The sequence below is a fragment of the Rattus norvegicus genome, chromosome 1 (assembly GCF_036323735.1).
Source record: "Rattus norvegicus strain BN/NHsdMcwi chromosome 1, GRCr8, whole genome shotgun sequence".
Classification (NCBI taxonomy): Eukaryota; Metazoa; Chordata; class Mammalia; order Rodentia; family Muridae; genus Rattus; species Rattus norvegicus.
Window position 1 is genome coordinate 115,709,528 of NC_086019.1, and position 19,272 is coordinate 115,728,799.

The following is a 19,272-nucleotide window of genomic DNA, read 5'->3' on the forward strand; positions in this document are numbered from 1 at the left end:
TCTATTCTTTAAAACAAGAATAGAAACTTGAATAGTTCTAAACCTCAATTTGAAGAATTTGAGGGGAAATTTTCCTTACAAGATGTGTTTATTTTAATACTTATTTTCACCTTTTCTATTATGTGATGGTTCTTCTATTTGATTTTTCAGAAGGCTTTTGTTGTCTGTTTTATTTTCCTCTATTTTAAAAGTGTCATGCATATATTACCAATTGTCTTTTATACCAAGTATATTGTAAATGTTTCTCATACGGCTTATTATGGATTTGTGTTAGTTATAGTAGAATCCTTTCCTTTAACAGTATTCCAAACATTCATTTCTGAATAGTTCTTTTGTTGTCCTTGGGAATGAAGTATAGAACACTCTGACTTCTTTTCCCTCATGTACTCTCTTTGTCTTTACACAGAAAATTTGAAGATCTTTTTCTTAACAGAAGAAGCACACTTATGTACTTAAAACAGCTCTGTTCTATATCAGTTTTTAAAGTATTAAGGTACTATCCTGGAAATGAAAAGGAGTTGAACTCATCAATGTTAGAATGGGAAGTAATTTAAGTTGAATAATTTAAATACCAAAGAGTTGGCTGTAAAGATTTATCACTGATACAATTGTATTGCTGAAAGCAAAATTTTACTTTTCCAAATAAAAAATGATATAGGAGTGCATACATAGGAGTGGAATGGAAACTCTGTTAGTGCTATTTTTCATATCAGGTACAAGATGAGTAGGACTCATGAGAGAGATAGTGAACTTATAGAAAATAAGTTGAGGAAATAACATCTATTATAAAGTAAAATGACTACTGTTGCTGTTATGGAATATAGGGGTACAGCATAAAGCAAAGATAAGCACACATTTGGAAAGAGCCACACAATAAATAAGATACAAAAACCGTACTGTTGCTGTCACAGTTACTGCATTGTACAGCACAGAAGTAACTATGGATGTGATCACAAGTTAATGCCTCGATGCTCCAACAAAAGTGCTTTAAGGAATCAGAGAAAGAACTGGAAGAGCTTGAAGGGGCTCGAGACCCCAAAAGTACAACAATGCCAAGCAACCAGAGCTTCCAGGGACTAAGCCACTACCTAAAGACTATACATGGACTGACCCTGGACTCTGACCTCATAGGTAGCAATGAATATCCTAGTAAGAGCACCAGTGGAAGGGGAAGCCCTGGGTCGTGCTAAGACTGAACCCCCAGTGAACTAGACTGTTGGGGGAAGGGCGGCAATGGGGGGAGGGTTGGGAGGGGAACACCCATAAGGAAGGGGAGGGGGAGGGGGAGGGGGATTTTTGCCCGGAAACCGGGAAAGGGAATAACACTCGAAATGTATATAAGAGATACTCAAGTTAATAAAAAAAAAAAAAGTGCTTTAAGCCATCAGTCTGGGTTTGACTGACAGAAGATAGCATGCTGTTCCTAAAATGATCAGCTGGGAACTTGTGTGACAGGGCCAGAGAGCGCAGAGGTTTTTCCACCTTGTATTCTTATGGCGGCCATTTCAGGTTTAACTAGAATCTGACCTCGTTGGTGAAGAATCCCAAAGACGATTGCACAACTCTATTCAAGGAACCTGAGCTCAAGATGCCCCGTTTAACTTAGCTTCTGTTAAACTCCCTGCTTGTTCTGAAGCCTCTCCAGCTAACTGCTTATTTATCTGTTATATTGCTTGCTTCTTCCAAGATCCCCCTACCTCAACCTTGCATCTGCTGAGCAAGATGCGGGGATGTGGGGGGTGGGGTAGGGGGTTGTTTTGTTTTGTTTATGTCTTGTTTTGCCTTTTAAAACCCTGTGCTCTGAACACTTGGGGAAATACTTAAGTACAGAATACATGAGTATAGTCTCAGCTAGCTAAACAAAAGACTTCAGCCTAGTGTGGTAGCCAGACCTTTAATCTTACAGAGGATTTAAACCAGAGGAAGGCCAATTTCTATACATTCAAAGCCAGTTCCAGGACAACTAAGGATATGTAGAAAGATAGGCTGTCTTGCTGCTTTGTTGAACATGTTAACAGCTCTACATGTGGGGTAGGGACCTTAGAGCACTTTACATATGTATTTATATCACTCCAAATAAGAGTACTTTAACGTTTTCCTTTCCTAATTACATCCTTCCCTTTCCTTGTCTTACTGCTCTAGCTAAGGCTTCAAGTCATATAGTGAATAAAGTGGGGAGAATGGACTTCATCGTCTCATTTCTAATTTTAATTGAAATGCTTTAAGTTTTTCATTTAGGATGATTCTTGCTGTGGCTTGGTATATGCTGCGTTTATTGTGTTGAGATATGTCTGCTGTATTCCTAGATTCTCCAGGACTTGTATCATAAAGAACTACTGAATTTTGCAAAAGTTATTTTCTTATTTTTTTCATCTTTATTAAATTAGGTATTTCTAATTTACATTTCAATTGTTATTACCTTTCCCGGTTTTCAGGCAAACATCCCCCTAACCCCTCCCCCTCTCCTTCCATATGAGTGTTCCCCTCCCCATGCTCCTCCCGTTACCACCCTCCCCACAAAAATCCCGTTCACTGGGGGTTCAATTTTGGCAGGACCAAGGGCTTCCCCTTCCACTGGAGCCCTTACTAGGCTATTCATTGCTACCTATGCAGTTGGAGTCCACGGTCAGTCCATGTATAGTCTTTGGGTAGTGGCTTAGTCCCTGAAAGCTCTGGTTGGTTGGCATTATTGTTCATATGGGGTCTCAAGCCCCTTCAAGCTCTTTCAGTCCTTTCTCTGATTCCTTCAATGGGGGTCCCGATCTCAGTTCAGTAGTTTGCTGCTGGCATTTGCTTATGTATTTGCCATATTCTGGCTGTGTCTCTTAGGAGAGATGTACATTCAGTTCCTGTCTGCCTGCACTTCTTTGCTTCATCCATCTAATCTAGTTTGGTGGCCACATGTGGGACAGGCTCTGAATGTGTGGTCCTCCTGCCTCTTTTCTAAACTTTGCCTCCCTATTCCCTCCCAAGGATATTCTTGTTCCCCTTTTAAAGAAGGAGTGAAGCATTCCCATTTTGGCCATCCTTCTTGAGTTTCACATGTTCTGAGCATCTAGGGTAATTCAAACATTTGGGCTAATAGCCACTTATCAAATAGTACATACCATGTGTGTTTTTCTGTGATTGGGTTACCTCACTCAGGATAATATTTTCCAGTTCCATCCATTTGCTTATGAACTTCAAAAAGTCATTGTTTTTGATAGCTGAGTAATATTCCATTGTGTAGATGTACCACATTTTCTGTATCCATTCCTCTGTTGAAGGGCATCTGGGTTCTTTCCAGCTTCTGGCTATTATAAATAAGGCTGCTATGAACATAGTGGAGCATGTGTCTTTGTTATATGTTGGGGCATCTTTTGGGTATATGCCCAAGAGAGGTATAGCTGGGAACTCAGGTAGTACAATGTCCAATATCCTGAGGAACCTCCAGATTGATTTCCAGAATGGTTGTACCAGTCTGCAATCCCACCAACAGTGGAGGAGTGTTCCTCATCTCCACATCCTTTCCAGCATCTACGGTCACCGGAGTTTTTGATTTTAGCCATTCTTGACTGGTATAAGGTGGAATCTCAGGGTTGTTTTGATTTGCATTTCCCTTATGACTAAAGATGTTGAACATTTCTTTAGGTGCTTCTCAGCCATTCAGCATTCCTCAGCTGTGAATTCTTTGTTTAGCTCTGAACCCCATTTTTAATAGGGTTATTTGTCTCCCTGAGGTCTAACTTCTTGAGTTCTTTGTATATTTTGGATATAAGCCCTCTATCAGTTGTAGGATTGGTAAAGACCTTTTCCCAATCTGTTGGTTGCCATTTTGTCCTAACAACAGTGTCCTTTGCCTTACAGAAGCTTTGTAGTTTTATGAGATCCCATTTGTCGATTCTTGATCTTAGAGCATAAGCCATTGGTGTTTTGTTCAGGAAATTTTCCCCAGTGCCCATGTGTTCCAGATGCTTCCCCACTTTTTCTTCTATTAGTTTGAGTGTATCTTGTTTGATGTGGAGGTCCTTGATCCACTTGGACTTAAGCATTGTACAGGATGATAAGCATGGATCGATCTGCATTCTTCTACATGCTGACCTCCAGTTGAACCAGCACCATTTGCTGAAAATGTTATCTTTTTTCCATTGGATGGTTTTGGCTCCTTTGTCAAAAATCAAGTGACCATAAGTGTGTGGGTTCATTTCTGGGTCTTCAATTCTATTCCACTGGTCTATCTGTCTGTCTCTATACCAATACCATACAGTTTTTATCACTGTTGTTCTGTAATACTGCTTGAGTTCAGGGATAGTGAGTCCCCCGGAAGTCCTTTTATTGTTGAGGATAGTTTTAGCTATCCTGGGTTTTTTGTTATTCCAGATGAATTTGCAAATTGTTCTGTCTAACTCCATGAAGAATTGGATTGGAATTTTGATGGGGATTGCATTGAATCTGTAGATCGCTTTTGGTGAAATGGCCATTTTTACTATATTAATCCTGCCAATTCATGAGCATGGGAGATCTTTCCATCTTCTGAGATCTTCTTCACTTTCTTTCTTCAGAGGATTGAAGTTCTTATCATACGCTTGCTTGGTTAAAGTCACACCGAGCTATTTTATATTATTTGGGACTATTATGAAGGATGTCGTTTCCCTAATTTCTTTCTCGGCTTGTTTCTCTTTTGTGTAGAGGAGGCTACTGATTTATTTGAGTTAATTTTATACTCCCGTTCTCTGGTGTAACTTTTGGGATCACTTAAATATACTATCATATCATCTGCAAATAGTGACATTTTGACTTCTTTGTTTCCAATCTGTATCCTCTTGATCTCCTTTTGTTGTCTGATTGCTCTGGCTAGAACTTTGAGAACTATATTGAATAAGTAGGGAGAGAGTGGGCAGCCTTGTCTAGTCTCTGATTTTAGTGGGATTGCTTCAAGTTTCTCTCCATTTAGTTTAATATTAGCAACTGGGTTGCTGTATATGGCTTTTACTATGTTTAGGTATGGGCCTTGAATTCCTGTTCTTTCCATGTATTTTATCATGAATGGGTGTTGAATTTTGTCAAATGCTTTCTCAGCATCTAATGAAATGATCATGTGGTTTTTATCTTTCAGTTTGCTTTTATAGTGGATTACGTTGATGTTTTTCCATATATTAAACCATCCCTGGAATGAAGCCTGTTTGATCATGATGGATGATTTTTTTGATGTGCTCTTGGATTCGGTTTGCAAAAATTTTATTGAGCATCTTTGTGTCGATATTCGTAAGGGAAATTGGTCTGAAGTTCTCTTTCTCTGTTGGGTCTTTGTGTGGTTAAGGTAATTGTGGTTTCATAGAAGGAATTTGGTAACGCTCCATCTGTTTCAATTTTGTGGAAAAGTTTGGATAGTATTGGTATGAGGTCTTGTATGAAGTTCTGATAGAATTCTGCACTGAACCCATCTGGACCTGAGCTTTTTTGGGGAGACTTTTAATGACTGCTTCTATTTCTTTAGGGGTTATGGGGTTGTTTAAATGGTTTTGTTGAATATAGGCTTTTGTCTAGGAAATTGTCCATTTCCTCCAGATTTTCAAGTTTTGTTGAATATAGGCTTTTGTAGTAGGATCTGATGATTGTTTTTAATTTCCTCTGATTCTCTTGTTATGTCTCCCTTTTCATTTCTGATTCTGGCAACTGCTTGTACAAGATTGTTCCTCCAGGCCCACACATCCTATACTTTGACCCAGCCCAGGGAATCCATCTGACCCTACTCTACTTGCACCATCACCAATTTAGAGACTGATGCTAAGTCTCATACCCAGAGTTCTGGTCCAGCCTAATGAGCCCCATCTGTGCCTTTTGTAAACTTCAGATTTGGGCTTGGTGGCATATTGTGTGCTCCAGCCCAGACTCTTCTCTCTATGTTAGATACACAATAATAATATTTATTTTATATAATAATAATTTTTATAATAATAATTTTATAATAATTTTTTTTACAAAATGTGGAAGCTATAGGGCATCATGAAGAAACAAATCATTGAATTATTGCCATAGATGAAGAAGAATCACAAGTCAATGCTATAGACCAGATCCTCAACAAGAACACAGAAGGCAACTTGCCCAAACTGAGAAGAGGCATAATCATACAATTACAAGAAAGCACACAAAAAGCCAAATACACATGGCCAGAAAAAGACCCTTCACAGGATATCAACCAAAAGAGAGACACACAAAAATAATTCCACCTCTAACAACGAAAATAACAAGAAGAAACAATCACTATTCCTTAGTATCTCTCAATATCAATGGACTCAATTCACCAACAAAAAGACATAAACTAACAGACAGGATACATAAAGAGGACCCAGCATTTTGCTGCACATAGGAAAGACACCTCAGAGACAAAGACAGACTCTACCTCAGAGTAAAAGGCTGGAAAACAAATTTCCAAGCAAATGGTCCAAAGGAAAAAGCTGGAGTAGTCATTCTAATACTGAATAAAATTGACTTTCAACCAAAAGTCATCAAAAAAGATAAGGAAGGATACTTCATATTCATCAAAGGAAAAATCCACTAATATGAACTCTCAACCTGAATATCTATGCTCCAAATGCAAGGGCACCTACATTCATAAGAGAAACCTTACTAAAGCTCAAGTCACACATTGGACCTCGCACAATAATAGTAGGAGATTTCAACACCACACTCTCATCAATGGACAGATCATGGAAACAGAAATTAGACACAGAAACTAACAGAAGTTATGAACCAAATGGACTTAACAGATATCTATGGAACATTCCATCCTAAAACAAAAGGATATACCTTCTTCTCAGCACCTCATGGTACCTTATCCAAAATTTACCAACTACTCGGTCACAAAACAGGACTCAGCAGATACAGAAATAGAGAAATAATACCATGCATCCTATCAGATCACCACGGACTAAGGCTGGTCTTCAATAACAAAGATAAAGACAAAATGCCCACATATGCATGGAAGTTGAACAACGTTTACTCAATGATAACTTTGTCAAGGAAGAAATAAAGAAAGAAATTAAAGACTTCTTAGAATCTAATGAAAATGAAGGTACAACATACCCAAACTTACAGGAAAAAGAAAGAAGACCTAAGAGGAAAACTCATATCCCTGAGTGCCTACAAAAAGAAACAGGAGAGAGCATACATCAGCAGCTTGACAGCAGACCTAAAAGCTCTAGAACCAAAAAAAAGCAAATACACCCAAGAGCAGTACAAGGTAGGAAATAATCAAACTCAGGGCTGAAATCAACCAAGTAGAAATAAGAAGGACTATACAAAGAATCAATAGAACCAAAAGCTGGTTCTTTGAGAAAAATCAACAAGATGCATAAACCCTTAGCCAGACTAACGAGAGGACACAGAGAGTGTGTCCAAATTAACAAAATCAGAAAAGAAAAGGGAGAGATAACTACAGAATCAGAAGAAATTCAAAAAATCATCAGATCCTACTACAAAAGCCTATATTCAACAAAACTTGAAAATCTGCAGGAAATGGACAATTTCCTAGACAGATACCAGGTACCAAAGTTAAATCAGGAACGGATAAACCATTTAAACAACCCCATTACTCCTAAAGAAATAGAAACAGTCATTAAAAGTCTCCCTACCAAAAAGAGCCCTTGTCCAGATGGGTTCAGTGCAGAATTCTATCAGAACTTCATACAAGACCTCATACCAATACTATCCAAACTTTTCCACAAAATTGAAACAGATCGAGTGCTACCAAATTCCTTCTATGAAACCACAATTACTCTTATACCTTAACCACACAAAGACCCAACAGAGAAAGAGAACTTCAGACCAATTTCCCTTATGAATATCGATGCAAAAATACTCAATAAAATTCTTGCAAACTGAATGCAAGAAAACATCAAAACAATCATCCATCACGATCAAGTAGGCTTCATCCCAGGGGAAAGGATGGTTCAATATACAGAAACCCATCAACACAATCCACTATATAAACAAACTGAAAGATAAAAACCACATGATCAATTCATTAGATGCTGAGAAAGCATTTGACAATATTCAACACCCCTTCATGATAAAAGTTCTGGAAAAATCAAGAATTCAAGGCCCATACATAAACATAGTAAAAGCAATATACAGCAAACCAGTTGCTAACATTAAACTAAATGGAGAGAAACTTGAAGCAACCCCACTAAAATCAGGAACTAAGCAAGGTCTCTCTCTCTCTCTCTCTCTCTCTCTCTCTCTCTCTCTCTCTCTCTCCTCTCTCCTCTCTCCTCTCTCCTCTCTCCTCTCTCCTCTCTCCTCTCTCCTCTCTCCTCTCTCCTCTCTCCTCTCTCCTCTCTCCTCTCTCTCTCTCTCTCTCTCTCTCTCTCTTTCCTCTCTCCTCTCTCTACCTATTCAATATAGTACTTGAAGTCCTAGCCAGAGCAATTAGACAACAAAAAGAGGTCCAAGGGATACATATTGGTAAAGAAGAAGTCAAACTATCCCAATTTGCAGATGACATAATAGTATACTTAGGTGACCCCAAAAATTCCACCAGAGAACTACTAAGCCTAATAAACAACTTCAGCAAAGTGACTGGGTATAAAATTAACTCAAATAAATCAGTAGCCTTCTCCTACTCAAAGGATAAACAGGATGAGAAGGAAATTAGGGAAACGACACCCTTAACAATAGCCACAAATAATATAAAATATATTGTGGTGAGTCTAACTAAGCAAGTGAAAGATCAGTATGACAAGAATTTCAAGTCTCTGAAGAAAGAAACTGACTATCTCAGAAGATGAAAAGATCTCCCATGCTCATAGATTGGCAGGATTGATATAGTAAAAATGGCCATCTTGCTGAAAGCAATCTACAGATTCAATGCAATACTCATCAAAATCCCAAGTCAATTATTCACAGAGTTAGATAGAGCAATTTGCCTATTCCTGTGGAACAGCAAAAACCCCAGGAGAGTAATAACTATTCTGAAAAATAAAATAAATTCTCGGAAATCATCATTCCTAATCTCTATCTGCATTACAAAGCAATGGTGATTTAAAAAAAAAACTGTATGGTATTGGTACAGAGACAGTCAGGTAGATCAATGGAATAGAACCTAAGACCCAGAAATGACCTCACACACCTATCATCACTTCATCTTTGACAAAGGAGCTAAAACCATCCAGTGAAAAAAAGACAGAATTTTCAACAAATGGTACTAGTTCATCTGGAAGTCAGCATGTAGAAGAATGCAGATCAATCCATTCTTATCACCTAGTACAAAGCTCAATTCCAAGTGGATCAACAAACTCCACATAAAACCAGATACAGTGAAACTAATCGAAGAGAAATTGGAGAAGAGCCTCAAATACATAGGCACAGGGGAATTTTCCTGAACAAAACACCAATGCTCTAAGATCAAGAATCAACAAATGGGCCCAAACCCCGTGGGAGAGAGACCTCACCGCCTGGTCAGGTGGGCACTCCCGAGGCTGCAGAGCGGAGGAGACCACCAACACTGCCCACCCCTGCCCACATCCCTGGCCCAAGAGGAAACTGTATAAGGCCTCTGGGTTCCCGTAGGGGAGGGTCCAGGTGCGGCAGGACCCCTGCGCCTGAAACACTGCCGGAACCTGAAGGAAACAGACCGGATAAACAGTTCTCTGCACCCAAATCCCGTGGGAGGGAGAGCTATACCTTCAGAGAGGCAGACACGCCTGGGAAACCAGAAGAGACTGCACTCTGGACACACATCTCGGACGCCAGAGGAAAACACCAAACGCCATCTGGAATCCTAGTGCACAGAAGCTCCCGGAAAGGGCGGCGCATGTCTTCCTGGTTGCTGCCGCCTCAGAGAGCTCGTAGGCAGCACCCCGTGAGCAAACTTGAGCCTCGGGACCACAGGTAAGACCAACTTTTCTGCTGCAAGTGACCTGCCTGGTGAACTCAAGACACAGGCCCACAGGAACAGCTGAAGACCTGTAGAGAGGAAAAACTAAACGCCCGAAAGCAGAACACTCTGTCCCCATAATTGGCTGAAAGAAAACAGGAAAACAGGTCTACAGCACTCCTGACACACAGGCTTATAAGACAGTCTAGCCACTGTCAGAAATAGCAGAACAAAGTAACACTAGAGATAATCTGGTGGCGAGAGGCAAGCACAGGAACCCAAGCAACAGAAACCAAGACTACATGGCATCATCGGAGCCCAATTCTCCCACCAAAATAAACATGGAATATCCAAACACACCAGAAAAGCAAGATCTAGTTTCAAAATCATATTTGATCATGATGCTGGAGGACTTCAAGAAAGACGTGAAGAACTCCCTTAGAGAACAAGTAGAAGCCTACAGAGAGGAATCGCAAAAATGCCTGAAAGAATCGCAAAAATCCCTGAAAGAATTCCAGGAAAACATAAATAAACAAGTAGAAGCCCATAGAGAGGAGACACAAAAATCCCTGAAAGAATTCCAGGAAAACATAAATAAAAAAGTAGAAGCCCATAGAGAGGAGACACAAAAATCCCTGAAAGAATTCCAGGAAAACACAAGAAGACAGTTGAAGGAATTAAAAATGGAAATAGAAGCAATCAAGAAAGAACACATGGAAACAACCCTGGATATAGAAAATCAAAAGAAGAGACAAGGAGCTGTAGATACAAGCTTCACCAACAGAATACAAGAGATGGAAGAGAGAATCTCAGGAGCAGAAGATTCCATAGAAATCATTGACTCAACTGTCAAAGATAATGTAAAGCGGAAAAAGCTACTGGTCCAAAACATACAGGAAATCCAGGACTCAATGAGAAGATCAAACCTAAGGATAATAGGTATAGAAGAGAGTGAAGACTCCCAGCTCAAAGGACCAGTAAATATCTTCAACAAAATCATAGAAGAAAACTTCCCTAACCTAAAAAAAGAGATACCCATAGACATACAAGAAGCCTACAGAACTCCAAATAGATTGGACCAGAAAAGAAACACCTCCCGTCACATAATTGTCAAAACACCAAACGCACAAAATAAAGAAAGAATATTAAAAGCAGTAAGGGAAAAAGGTCAAGTAACATATAAAGGCAGACCTATCAGAATCACACCAGACTTCTCGCCAGAAACTATGAAGGCCAGAAGATCCTGGACTGATGTCATACAGACCCTAAGAGAACACAAATGCCAGCCCAGGTTACTGTATCCAGCAAAACTCTCAATTAACATTGATGGAGAAACCAAGATATTCCATGACAAAACCAAATTTACACAATATCTTTCTACAAATCCAGCACTACAAAGGATAATAAATGGTAAAGCCCAACATAAGGAGGCAAGCTATACCCTAGAAGAAGCAAGAAACTAATCGTCTTGGCAACAAAACAAAGAGAATGAAAGCACACAAACATAACCTCACATCCAAATATGAATATAACGGGCAGCAATAATCACTATTCCTTAATATCTCTCAATATCAATGGCCTCAACTCCCCAATAAAAAGACATAGATTAACAAACTGGATACGCAATGAGGACCCTGCATTCTGCTGCCTACAGGAAACACACCTCAGAGACAAAGACAGACACTACCTCAGAGTGAAAGGCTGGAAAACAACTTTCCAAGCAAATGGTCAGAAGAAGCAAGCTGGAGTAGCCATTCTAATATCAAATAAAATCAATTTTCAACTAAAAGTCATCAAAAAAGATAAGGAAGGACACTTCATATTCATCAAAGGAAAAATCCACCAAGATGAACTCTCAATCCTAAATATCTATGCCCCAAATACAAGGGCACCTACATACGTAAAAGAAACCTTACTAAAGCTCAAAACACACATTGCACCTCACACAATAATAGTGGGAGATTTCAACACCCCACTCTCATCAATGGACAGATCATGGAAACAGAAATTAAACAGAGACGTAGACAGACTAAGAGAAGTCATGAGCCAAATGGACTTAACGGATATTTATAGAACATTCTATCCTACAGCAAAAGGATATACCTTCTTCTCAGCTCTTCACGATACTTTCTCCAAAACTGATCATATAATTGGTCAAAAAACGGGCCTCAACAGGTACAGAAATAAAGAAATAATCCCATGCGTGCTATCGGACCACCACAGCCTAAAACTGGTCTTCAATAACAATAAGGGAAGAATGCCCAAATATACGTGGAAATTGAACAATGCTTTACTCAATGATAACCTGGTCAAGGAAGAAATAAAGAAAGAAATTAAAGACTTTTTAGAATTTAATGAAAATGAAGATACAACATACCCAAACGTATGGGACACAATGAAAGCTGTGCTAAGAGGAAAACTCATAGCGCTGTGTGCCTGCAGAAAGAAACAGGAAAGAGCATATGTCAGCAGCTTGACAGCACACCTAAAAGCTCTAGAACAAAAAGAAGCAAATACACCCAGGAGGAGTAGAAGGCAGGAAATAATCAAACTCAGAGCTGAAATCAACCAAGTAGAAACAAAAAGGACCATAGAAAGAATCAACAGAACCAAAAGTTGGTTCTTTGAGAAAATCAACAAGATAGATAAACCCTTAGCCAGACTAATGAGAGGACACAGAGAGTGCGTCCAAATTAACAAAATCAGAAATGAAAAGGGAGACATAACTACAGATTCAGAGGAAATTCAAAAAATCATCAGATCTTATTATAAAAACCTATATTCAACAAAACTTGAAAATCTTCAGGAAATGGACAATTTCCTAGACAGATACCAGTTATCGAAGTTAAATCAGGAACAGATAAACCAGTTAAACAACCCCATAACTCCTAAGAAAATAGAAGCAGTCATTAAAGGTCTCCCAACCAAAAAGAGCCCAGGTCCAGACGGGTTTAGTGCAGAATTCTATCAAACCTTCATAGAAGACCTCATACCAATATTATCCAAACTATTCCACAAAATTGAAACAGATGGATCACTCCCGAATTCCTTCTATGAAGCCACAATTACTCTTATACCTAAACCACACAAAGACACAACAAAGAAAGAGAACTTCAGACCAATTTCCCTTATGAATATCGACGCAAAAATACTCAATAAAATTCTGGCAAACCTAATTCAAGAGCACATCAAAACAATCATCCACCATGATCAAGTAGGCTTCATCCCAGGCATGCAGGGATGATTTAATATACGGAAAACCATCAACGTGATCCATCATATAAACAAACTGAAAGAACAGAACTACGTGATCATTTCATTAGATGCTGAGAAAGCATTTGACAAAATTCAACACCCCTTCATGATAAAAGTCCTGGAAAGAATAGGAATTCAAGGCCCATACCTAACATAGTAAAAGCCATATACAGCAAACCAGTTGCTAACATTAAACTAAATGGAGAGAAACTTGAAGCAATCCCACTAAAATCAGGGACTAGACAAGGCTGCCCACTCTCTCCCTACTTATTCAATATAGTTCTTGAAGTTCTAGCCAGAGCAATCAGACAACAAAAGGAGATCAAGGGGATACAGATCGGAAAAGAAGAAGTCAAAATATCACTATTTGCAGATGACATGATAGTATATTTAAGTGATCCCAAAAGTTCCACCAGAGAACTACTAAAGCTGATAAACAACTTCAGCAAAGTGGCTGGGTATAAAATTAACTCAAATAAATCAGTTGCCTTCCTCTATACAAAAGAGAAACAAGCCGAGAAAGAAATTAGGGAAACGACACCCTTCATAATAGACCCAAATAATATAAAGTACCTCGGTGTGACTTTAACCAAGCAAGTAAAAGATCTGTACAATAAGAACTTCAAGACACTGAGGAAAGAAATTGAAGAAGACCTCAGAAGATGGAAAGATCTCCCATGCTCATGGATTGGCAGGATTAATATAGTAAAAATGGCCATTTTACCAAAAGCAATCTACAGATTCAATGCAATCCCCATCAAAATACCAATCCAATTCTTCAAAGAGTTAGACAGAACAATTTGCAAATTCATCTGGAATAACAAAAAACCCAGGATAGCTAAAGCTATCCTCAACAATAAAAGGACTTCAGGGGGAATCACTATCCCTGAACTCAAGCAGTATTACAGAGCAATAGTGATAAAAACTGCATGGTATTGGTACAGAGACAGACAGATAGACCAATGGAATAGAATTGAAGACCCAGAAATGAACCCACACACCTATGGTCACTTGATTTTTGATAAAGGAGCCAAAACCATCCAATGGAAAAAAGATAGCATTTTCAGCAAATGGTGCTGGTTCAACTGGAGGTCAACATGTAGAAGAATGCAGATCGATCCATGCTTATCACCCTGTACAAAGCTTAAGTCCAAGTGGATCAAGGACCTCCACATCAAACCAGTCACACTCAAACTAATAGAAGAAAAACTAGGGAAACATCTGGAACACATGGGCACTGGAAAAAATTTCCTGAACAAAACACCAATGGCTTATGCTCTAAGATCAAGAATCGACAAATGGGATCTCATAAAACTGCAAAGCTTCTGTAAGGCAAAGGACACTGTGGTTAGGACAAAACGGCAACCAACAGATTGGGAAAAGATCTTTACCAATCCGACAACAGATAGAGGCCTTATATCCAAAATATACAAAGAACTCAAGAAGTTAGACCGCAGGGAGACAAATAACCCTATTAAAAAATGGGGTTCAGAGCTAAACAAAGAATTCACAGCTGAGGAATGCCGAATGGCTGAGAAACACCTAAAGAAATGTTCAACATCTTTAGTCATAAGGGAAATGCAAATCAAAACAACCCTGAGATTTCACCTCACACCAGTGAGAATGGCTAAGATCAAAGACTCAGGTGACAGCAGATGCTGGCGAGGATGTGGAGAAAGAGGAACACTCCTCCATTGTTGGTGGGATTGCAGACTGGTAAAACCATTCTGGAAATCAGTCTGGAGGTTCCTCAGAAAATTGGACATTGAACTGCCTGAGGATCCAGCTATACCTCTCTTGGGCATATACCCAAAAGATGCCTCAACATATAAAAGAGACACGTGCTCCACTATGTTCATCGCAGCCTTATTTATAATAGCCAGAAAATGGAAAGAACCCAGATGCCCTTCAACAGAGGAATGGATACAGAAAATGTGGTACATCTACACAATGGAATATTACTCAGCTATCAAAAACAACGAGTTTATGAAATTCGTAGGCAAATGGTTGGAACTGGAAAATATCATCCTGAGTGAGCTAACCCAATCACAGAAAGACATACATGGTATGCACTCATTGATTAGTGGCTTTTAGCCCAAATGCTTGAATTACCCTAGATCCCTAGAACAAACGAAACTCAAGACGGATGATCAAAATGTGAATGCTTCTTCACTCCTTCTTTAAATGAGGAAAAAGAATACCCTTGGCAGGGAAGGGAGAGGCAAAGATTAAAACAGAGACTGAAGGAACACCCATTCAGAGCCTGCCCCACAGGTGGCCCATACATATACAGCCACCCAATTAGACAAGATGGATGAAGCAAAGAAGTGCAGACCGACAGGAGCCGGATGTAGATCGCTCCTGAGAGACACAGCCAGAATACAGCAAATACAGAGGCGAATGCCAGCAGCAAACCACTGAACTGACAATAGGACCCCCGTTGAAGGAATCAGAGAAAGAACTGGAAGAGCTTGAAGGGGCTCGAGACCCCATATGTACAACAATGCCAAGCAACCAGAGCTTCCAGGGACTAAGCCACTACCTAAATACTATACATGGACTGACCCTGGACTCTGACCTCATAGGTAGCAATGAATATTCTAGTAAGAGCACCAGTGTAAGGGGAAGCCCTGGGTCCTGCCAAGGCTGAACCCCCAGTGACCGTGATTGTTGGGGGGAGGGCGGTAATGGGGGGAGGATGGGGAGGGGGACACCCGTAAAGAAGGGGAGGGGGAGGGATTACGGGGATGATTGCCCGGAAACCAGGAAAGGGAATAATACTTGAAATGTAAATAAGAAATACTCGTTAATAAAAAAAAAAAAAAGTAAAAAAAAAAAAGAATCAACAAATGGGACCTCATAAAATTGCAAATGTTCTGTAAGGCAAGGACACTCTTGACAGAACAATTAGGCAACCAACAGATTGGGAAAAGATCTTTACCAATCCTACATCCAGTAGAAGACTACCATCTAATATATACAAAGAACTCAAGAAGTTAGACTCCAGAGAGCCAAATAACCCTATTAAAAATATGGTACAGAGCTAATCAAAGAATTTTCAACTGAGGAATATAAAATGGCCAAGAAGCACCTAAAGAAATGTTCAACATCCTTAGTCATCAGAGAAATGCAAATCAAAACAACCCTCAGATTCTCACACCAGAGAGAATAGCTAAGATCAAAAGTTCAGGTGACAGCAGATGCTGGCGAGGATGTGGAGAAAGAGGAACGCTACTCCATTGTTGGTGGGATTGCAAACTGTTACAACCACTCTGGAAATCAGTCTGGAGGCTCCTCAAAAAAATTGGACATTGAACTACCTGAGGATCCAGCTATACCTCTCTTGGGCATATACCCACAAGTTGCCCCAACATATAAAAAAGACACGTACTCCACTATGCTCATCGCAGCCTTGTTTATAATAGCCAGAAGCTGGAAAGAACCCAGATGCCCTTCAACAGAGGAATGGATACAGAAAATATGGTACATCTACACAATGGAGTACTACTCAGCTATCAAAAACAATGACTTCATGAAATTCTTAGGCAAATGGATGGAACTAGAAAATATCATCCTGAGTGAAGTAACCTAGGAGACTGAGAGCTGTGGCAGGGTTCTCCAAAGGTGGCATATGCTTTGAATCAACATCCAATATATGGTACTGTTTCTCCCCTATTATAGCCTGTAAGTCATTCTGATAATTCCCATTTTTAGGTAGATGATAGATAGATAGATAGATAGATAGATAGATAGATAGATAGATAGATAGATAGATAGATAGATAGATAGAGATAGAGAGATAGATTCTATACGTTCTTTTACTCTAGAGAACCCTGACTAATACACAGGGGATAGTCGGGGGAAAAGAAGAGGTGGTAGAAAATAATGAAAGGAGCAGTTATGAAAAAATTACTGCTACATTGTATTTAGATATAGTACATTCACAATGGTATGGCTGTGGACACATGATGTATCAGAAGGAAAATGAATTCTGAAACACTTCACTTGTAGACTGAACATAAACAAGAAAGTTTTTAAACACCAAAAAAACAGAGAATGGCATTTGGTAAGAGGCTTGCTCACTTTCTCTTTTGAGGTCACTCAGAGCTCAATGACTACCTCCTCATAAGCCTTTGCTAGCCTCAGACACAATCACATACAGCAGGTGTCTGAAACACAGATGCTTCCTCTCTTGTGGTTCAAGAGGTTATAAATCAAAAGTTATGCTCCTTGGGTGCCAAGCAGCATGTTCCATGAGTGGCTGTCCCTGAATGGATGGTAAGAACGGTCCACTCCTTGCTTCCCCACTTGATGAAGGCCGTTGTCATCCTTATCCCTTTGCCATCACTCCCATCTCTACCTCCAGGGTCACATGGCCTCAGCTCCAAATTAACATCCCATCTCCCTATGTTTTTCCCTTAGAGAAACATTTGAATGCCATAGATAATCCAGGGTGGTCCCCAGTGGGCAAAATCCTTTACTTAGTCACATCTACCTGTGGTCACTCACAGGTGGAGAGAAATGCTTGTAGGTCTCAGGCCATGGGAACTGGGTTTCTTTGGACTGAGCTAACTACCCTGTGGCCATCACCTCAGGATGCTTGAACCAGCTTCCTTCATAATCTTTGTTTTCTTCTTCATCCTGGGCATGTCCTTGGTCTCCTTATATATATTACGAATGTTTAGGAACCAGTATCTTGCTGCCCTGAAAAGAAAAGGGCTGTGAAGAGGGTGGAACATTGCGTACTGTGAGAAAACATCTAAAAATAGGTGACTGTATCCATGGCACGCTATGGATCCAATAAAACAGCTTATAAACAAAAAGAAACCATCCCAAATTCAGAAAACAAGACACTATTCAATGATGACAAGACAAGTACACATAAAAATTTTAAGAATAAAATACAGCATGCTTAGCCCCACACACAACATCTAAACCACACTCCACCTCCCAAGGTTCAGGAATCATTGCAGAGGGGCTGGAAAGAATGGCAGACCCAGAGACAGTGAATGACCACAAGTTAGCAGTATCCTCTGTACACAGCGGGCAGCTGCACATATGAACTCATAGTGGTTGTGATAGCATGTATAAGACCTGTGCAAACTCAAGCCAGGCCAGTTCCCAAAATAGAGAGGAGAGTTAGACATGAAATTCTGCACCCTAGTTGAAGAGCTCCTAAGAAAGGGAGATTGGGTTTTCTTTAAGAGCCTGGTAGATTGGTCATACCCCAGTTAATTCACACCCTACCGGTTCACAAACCCAAGAGTGTATGGATAGCATGAACAGGAATTAATGAGTGTTACTTAAAATGAGAACACAAGGGTAGGTAGATAGGGGAGATGGAGTAGATTTGGTCAAAATCCATAGTATAAAATTATCAAAGATTAAAAAATACTTTTGAGATAGTCTCTCACTATGTAGTCCTGGCTGATTTGGAACTCACTATAAACTAGACTCATTCAAATGAGACAGAGATCTGCCTGCCTCTGCCTCCAAGTGCTGGCCTTAGAAGGGTGCACCATCATATCTAGCAAATAAGTTTAAGTGTGTGTGTGTGTGTGTGTGTGTGTGTGTGTGTGTGTGCGTGCACATGCGCATGTTTGTGCGTGTCATGTGTAAAACATCAAGTTCTATGACATGAGAAAGTATTAAGAACCGAATCAAATTTGAAAATGTCCTAAACGATCCTCTTACGCTAGCTGACGAAACAATGCCCTATGATGGACATCTATCTGTGAGATAGATCTGAGACAGAAAGGAAGTGCGGATCTGCAAGGTGAGGATTTAGATGTGGCTGCCATGCACACTGTATCATGGGCAGCTATGTAACTTACACTGGTTGAGAGCCCGTGTCCTCCTTTTGTGACCATTGATGACAGTACTGTCGTTGACACCATTGGATGTGAGGGAAATAACTCCCAGCTCATGCTTCCCAAACGTATCTAGTATGCATGCCTCAATGGCAGGTAGAGAACTCTCCTGTGCCTGCTGCCCTGAAGACGGTAGCACCAGTGTATGGAGAGTTTGAGGCTCCTACACAGCAGGCAGCTCAGGAGGCAATCAGACCCATGTTTCCCTTCTTATTTCTAGCTCTGCGATGCCCACAGTTCCCTATATCTTTCCTGGATAAGTAAGTGAGTAAACAGACAGTGGCTTCAGTT

At 39.9% G+C, this 19,272-nt stretch overlaps 1 protein-coding gene across 1 annotated transcript in view; it reads right to left on the reverse strand.

Annotated features, from left to right (window-relative positions):
- Nipa1 (NIPA magnesium transporter 1) overlaps positions 1–19,272 on the reverse strand; it is a 402,283-nt gene that overhangs the window by 101,307 nt on the left and 281,704 nt on the right. The gene's annotated exons all lie outside the window — the stretch shown is intronic.